The 5638-nt window shown below is 38.7% G+C and overlaps 1 pseudogene; it reads left to right on the forward strand.

Moving 5' to 3' along the window:
• Window positions 1–5149: 5149 nt before the first annotated feature.
• On the forward strand, window positions 5150–5356 carry LOC145348736 (U2 spliceosomal RNA; annotated as a pseudogene).
• Window positions 5357–5638: the final 282 nt, after the last annotated feature.

The raw sequence follows: 5638 nt of genomic DNA on the forward strand, positions 1-5638 counted from the left end.
TGGAAGTTTGCACATTCTCCTTGTGTCTGTATGGATTTCGTCTGGGTGTTCCGGTTTCCTTCCACAATCTGTCAGGTTAGCTGGATTGGCCATGCTAAATTGCCCTTTAGTGTCAGGGGGACTAGCAGGGTAAATACGTGGGATTAATGGGATCGGGCTTGGGTGGAACTTTTGTCAGTGCAGGCTCAATGTGCCAAATGGAGATGGCTACATCAGAGTTTTAAGAGGTGGTTATAGAAATGATAGACGTAGTGATTTTGATCTCCCAGAATTATCGTGATTCTAAATAGTCTCTGAGGATTGGAAAATAATTCAAATCAGTATTTGGGCCCCTGCTCTTTATAATCCACTTCAATAGCTAGGATGAGACCGGGTGTAAGATGGCCAAATTTTCTGTCAGTACAAGGTTTAGTGGGAAAGCACACAGAGGCTGTCGAGGAAAATAGACTGGTTAATGATTGGGCAAGGATCCGGCAGAGAAAATACAATGTGGCGAAGTGTTCTCACTCTCACTCTGTGTTCAACAATTTAAGCCTCAAAGACGAGCAAAGGGCATTTTTGAAGGAAAAGAAATTTCCAAATCTTCGTTGCAATCAACTGAGAGGTTGAATAGAAGGTGAGCCAACTCGCTCCTCCTCACCCAGTTTTAACAAAATGCAATGAAGGTTCACCTGATTGATTCCTGGGATGAGAGGGTTTTTCTTTATGGACATAAACAGTGGACTGTGCAGACACGTAGTAAATGAAATTCAGTTCAGCAAAGTATGAAGTGATTCATTTTAGTAGGGAGAATGGACAGCAATAATGTAAAATAGAGTACAATTCTAAAAGGAATGTAGGGGCAGAGGGACCTGGGGCTAGATGTGGTCAAATCATTGAAAGTGGCAGGATAGATTGAGAAAGTGGTCAAAAAGATAACCAGTGTTTGGTAAGTAGAGATTTAGAGTACAGAAGCAAGGAAGTCATAGTGAACTTTCAGTCTCAACTGGAGTGTTGTACCCACACTTCTGCAATTATTAGAGAAGTTGCAGAAAAGTGAATGTTTCCAATGATAGATTTTGGTTTCATAGTTGGAGAAGCAGAATTGTTCTCTTTAGAGAAGGTTTAGTGGAGGTTTGATTGAGGTGTTCAAAATCATGTGGGACCTACAGAAAGTAGGTGAGAAGAGACTGTCCCCATTGGCAGAGGAATTGAAACTACTCACATTTCGTACATTACAACAGTGGCTCCAGTTCAGAAATATCTAATGAGAACCAAGGGGCGCTGAGTTAAGGTGAATGACAAAAAAACCAAGGGAAACATGAGGAAAAATATTTTTACATAGCATTAGGATTTAGAACTTTCTGGGATTTTAGTAGAGGCAGATTGAATTGTTGCTTTCGAAAGATAGAAAATTTGCAGGACTATGGGGAAAGTTGCTCTTGGGTCTCTTCACTGAAGGATGTTACTGCTCACTTTGGTTACTGACAACAATTACGCAGTTTTCACTGCTATTTTCCTTGTGCTAGTCTAAAAATTACCAAAATTATCATGCTCAGTTACTTAAGTTATGATGGGATTTGAATTCATTACCTCAGGATTGTTAATTCAGTGTCATGTCGTTGTAAACGTGTGTGTATATGACAAGAAAAAAACTGCAAATGCATGTTTGGAATTAAAGCCTTAAAAATTAGAAACATATATCACAATCTAAAGCAAAATGCTCAATGCTGAAGGTGTAGATGGTTGTCAAAATTGTATTTTATTAAAGAAAAACAGTTATATTTAAGAAAAACTTTAAACAGCTTACCTCTAAAAACATATGTAGTCCCATTCTGTAGAGTAGTCATAGCATCTGAGGGCCTCTTGTTACACAAATTGGGATCATTAAGACGGTCTAAAATAGCAAATGTTATGAATTATTGTGATAAATTGTTAAAATTTAAGGGCCAGATGGCCTACTCCTGCTCCTATTTCTTATGTTCTTATGTTCTTATGTTAAGAAATTATCCACATTTCATTGATGTACAAAATATTGTATTCAAGGTCCCATGGTATAAATCCCAGAATCTCCTCTGCCTTATTGTGGCTTTTCCTCTTTGTGCTTTCATTGCTTAAGGTCTTTAAGTCTCCTGCATTCCCGTATTTCTCTGTTCCTGCTCGGTTAATAAGTCCTACTATTCAGAGTACAGCAATTTCCCCCCCAAAATGTACTGCTTCACATTTCTCTGCACTGACTGCAACCTACCTGCCCAGTCAGATGAGCTCCATGACTTCTTCCTCTCAGTTTCCTGCGCCTCCTAATTTGGTATCAGCAGCAAACTTCAGAGGCATTTTTCTATTGTTTCTGTCCAATTAATGTAATTAGAGAATAAAAGGATTTCCAGTCCTATCACCCACATCCAGCAACTCAAAAAATGTATCACTTTATCTCTACCTATTTTTATTTAACCAGTCTGCTATACTTCCTTTCATACCACAGGCTTGGACTTTTACCATGTCATTTTTTTTCACTATCTGAAAAGACATATGCACAGCATTCACAGCTTTTTAACCTACACAGTGTCATATCTTTGAAAAATTCAATTTTTAATCAATTAACCCATGGCTTTCCAAATTCATGATGACTGTGTGAGATTAGCTCCTTTTGAAGTATTCACCAATTTGCATAGTGGTTGGTACTGCTGCCTCACAACGCTAGGGACCTGGGTTCAATTGCTGGTTCGGGTCATTATCTGTGTGGAGTTTGCACGTTTTCCCCGTGTCTGCGTGAGTTTTCTCTGGGTGCTCTAATTTCCTCCCACAGTCCAAAAGATGTGCTGGTTAGGTGCATCGGCCATGCTAAATTCTCCCTCAGTGCATCTGAACAGGCGCCAGAGTGTGGCGACTAGGGGATTTTAGCAGCAACTTCATTGCAGTGTTAGTGTAAGCCTACTTGTGACTAATAAATCACTTTACAAAAATTTACAACCAAGGTCAAATTTTATAACTTATAACATTTGTATCCTTTGACCTTCCATGAATTCATGTGTGGCACTTCTGCCCTCCAGTTTTTCAGCACAATTTAAATTTGCAAAGGTTCTTTCGGAAAATTAAAATTTGAATTCTCTATCCTGTCTCCCAAACCATCTTAGATTTCAGGGTTTGGTAACTTTTCTATTTTCAAACTCACCAACTTTTTTTTGCAATTTTTAAAACAAATCTTATCTTTAATACTGGCTGCTCTGTTCTTCTACATCCTTATCAGCCAATACTAATTTAAAAAATGTATTGGCAAGTAGGTGACGCGAGTTGGATTTCCCATTTCAGAATATCCTAAGAATGTAGTGTGGACCTTCTCCTTGAACTGCTGGAGAGAGCAGGAAACAACATAATGTTGGAGTGGATTCACACATGGGCCTGGGCAGCTAGGATTGGCACAATCCTTTCCATGAAGTACTTTAACAAACTGGTATTGTTTTTCTATGGTGCTAATCTGTACAATATTAAATTTATTGAATTAAGTTTCATTGTTTGCCATGGAACAATTTGAAATCAACATACTTGTTACTGTTTTCATAATATAATTAAATAGTTATGGCTCAGAGACCATTCGGCTCATTGTATCTGTGCTCAAGGCTCTCTGCAGAACAACTCATCTCAATCCCCCTGCCTTTTCCTCATTGACCAGCAATACTTCCTCTTCAAATAACTGTCCAATTCTCTTTGAAAGCTATGGTTGAGTCTTTGCCCACCAGACTCTTAGGCAGTGCCTTCCAGATCCTAACTGTGGGAAGAAAAGGTTTTCTCTTGTGTTGCATTCCTGGTTTTGTTGATCATCTTAAATTGGTATCCTTTTGTTCTTGATTCTTCATTAATGGTTGCATTTTCCCTCTATTTATTCTGTCAGACTCCTGATGATTTTGAACACTCCCCTCTTATCTGAGGAGTCAAATTTTAGCTTCTCCAATATATCTGTGTAACTGGACATTTTCATCTCTGGAACTATTGTCCTGAATCTTTTCTGCAATCCCTGTAATTCCTTTACATCCTTCCAAAAGTATGGTGCCCAGACCTGGAAGCACTACTCAAGTTGACACCCAAATATTGTTTAACACAGAATTATCATAACTCCCATGCTTCTAAGTATAAATCTCGGGATTCTGCATGCTTCATTAGTGGCTTTCTCAAACTGCCCTACCATATTCAACAATTTGTGCGCATAAGCCCCCAGGCCCCTTTGCTCTTGCACTACCGTGAGAATTCAATCCTTTGTTTTTTATTGTCTCTCCTCATTTCTACCAAAATGAATTACCTCACACTTCTTTGCATTCAATTTCATCTGTGACTTGTCTCCCAATTCCATCTGCCTGTCTATATGCTTTTGAAGTTTATCGCTATCCTTTTCAGTTCACAATACCTCTGAGTTTTGTCTCATGAAATTTTCAAATTATGCCCTATACGCCGAAGACCAGGTGATTGATAGAGGATGTTTATGTGTTCTAACACTGACCATAAGAGAGAGAGAGAGGTGCATCCAGCATCATTGCTATTCTTTCACCTTTAAGCACAAGGTGACATTTTTCAACTTCATCATGTTGCTATTATTAACATTCAATTAGTAAAAGAGTAATATATAGAAAGCAATTTACTTGTAATCAGCACAATAATCTGAATTGGATTACCTTTTAATTGATGTGCAACATGAATTTTCACAGTGGACCACAACCAGTAAATTTGATGTCCTACCTTCATATGATGGAATTTTTGTAGTTGTTTGACTTCTGAGTGTTGCTGATGGTAGTGTAACATTAGTTACCAAATTGTCATCACTATCTTGGAGTATGTGACCTGGAATGGTCAGCTATGAAACAAAAGACATTTTACTGCTTGGAAGAGCGAGCATTAATTTATGGACCGCCATGCATAGTTTATCCCATGATACTTTACGGATGCAAAACCATAAAGTGTTTAACCCTTTAGAGCACTAGCACGGTGATTAAGATGATAATGTTGCTTTTGAGTCAGGCAGAATTATGGTGTTAGAATGCTTGTAACACTGCTTGGAACTTTAGATTGGATTCAGCTGAGTCAATTACACCAAGGCTGTGATCCCTGACGGTAACCTCCTTTTGCACCCCTAAGAGAGTCTTAGATGGGCGAAGGGAGAACTCCTATGTGTTTAATTTTAACTGCTTCTCAGCCTTTTGGCAAAGATCAAGAGTATGATCAGGTGTAATGTCTGTTCTTGTCAGCTTGGATCTAGTATATCTCTTAGGTGGACACCGTGAATTGGATTCAATATGAATTGATTTTTGGAGCAAGCAAGGAGATGGATTATGGGCTTGCCCTATCCACTCTGCACATCGGCTTTATAACTCAGAGGGGATTAATTTTTAAAAATCCTCCTGTTACAAGAAACAGCTGATCTGTTTTTGGAAATCAAACAAGCTCTTCAAAACTTTCATAATGGATGCACATTAAGTTGATACCCTATTCTCATTCAATTCAGGAAGTTTCTAAGAAACTGCAAGTCCTGACTAGAGGAAAACAACACTAGTGGTGTTTTCCTCTGGTCAGGACTTGCAGTTTCTTAGAAACTTCCTGAAGTGAATTCTGACTGGAAATGGAGAGGAGTGGCTGGTCCGCACAGTGTACTTCTCCTGAGAGAACTAGAACC

This window comes from Carcharhinus amblyrhynchos, chromosome 9 (genome assembly GCF_965287045.1).
Source record: "Carcharhinus amblyrhynchos chromosome 9, sCarAmb.v2.hapA, whole genome shotgun sequence".
NCBI classification, from domain to species: Eukaryota; Metazoa; Chordata; class Chondrichthyes; order Carcharhiniformes; family Carcharhinidae; genus Carcharhinus; species Carcharhinus amblyrhynchos.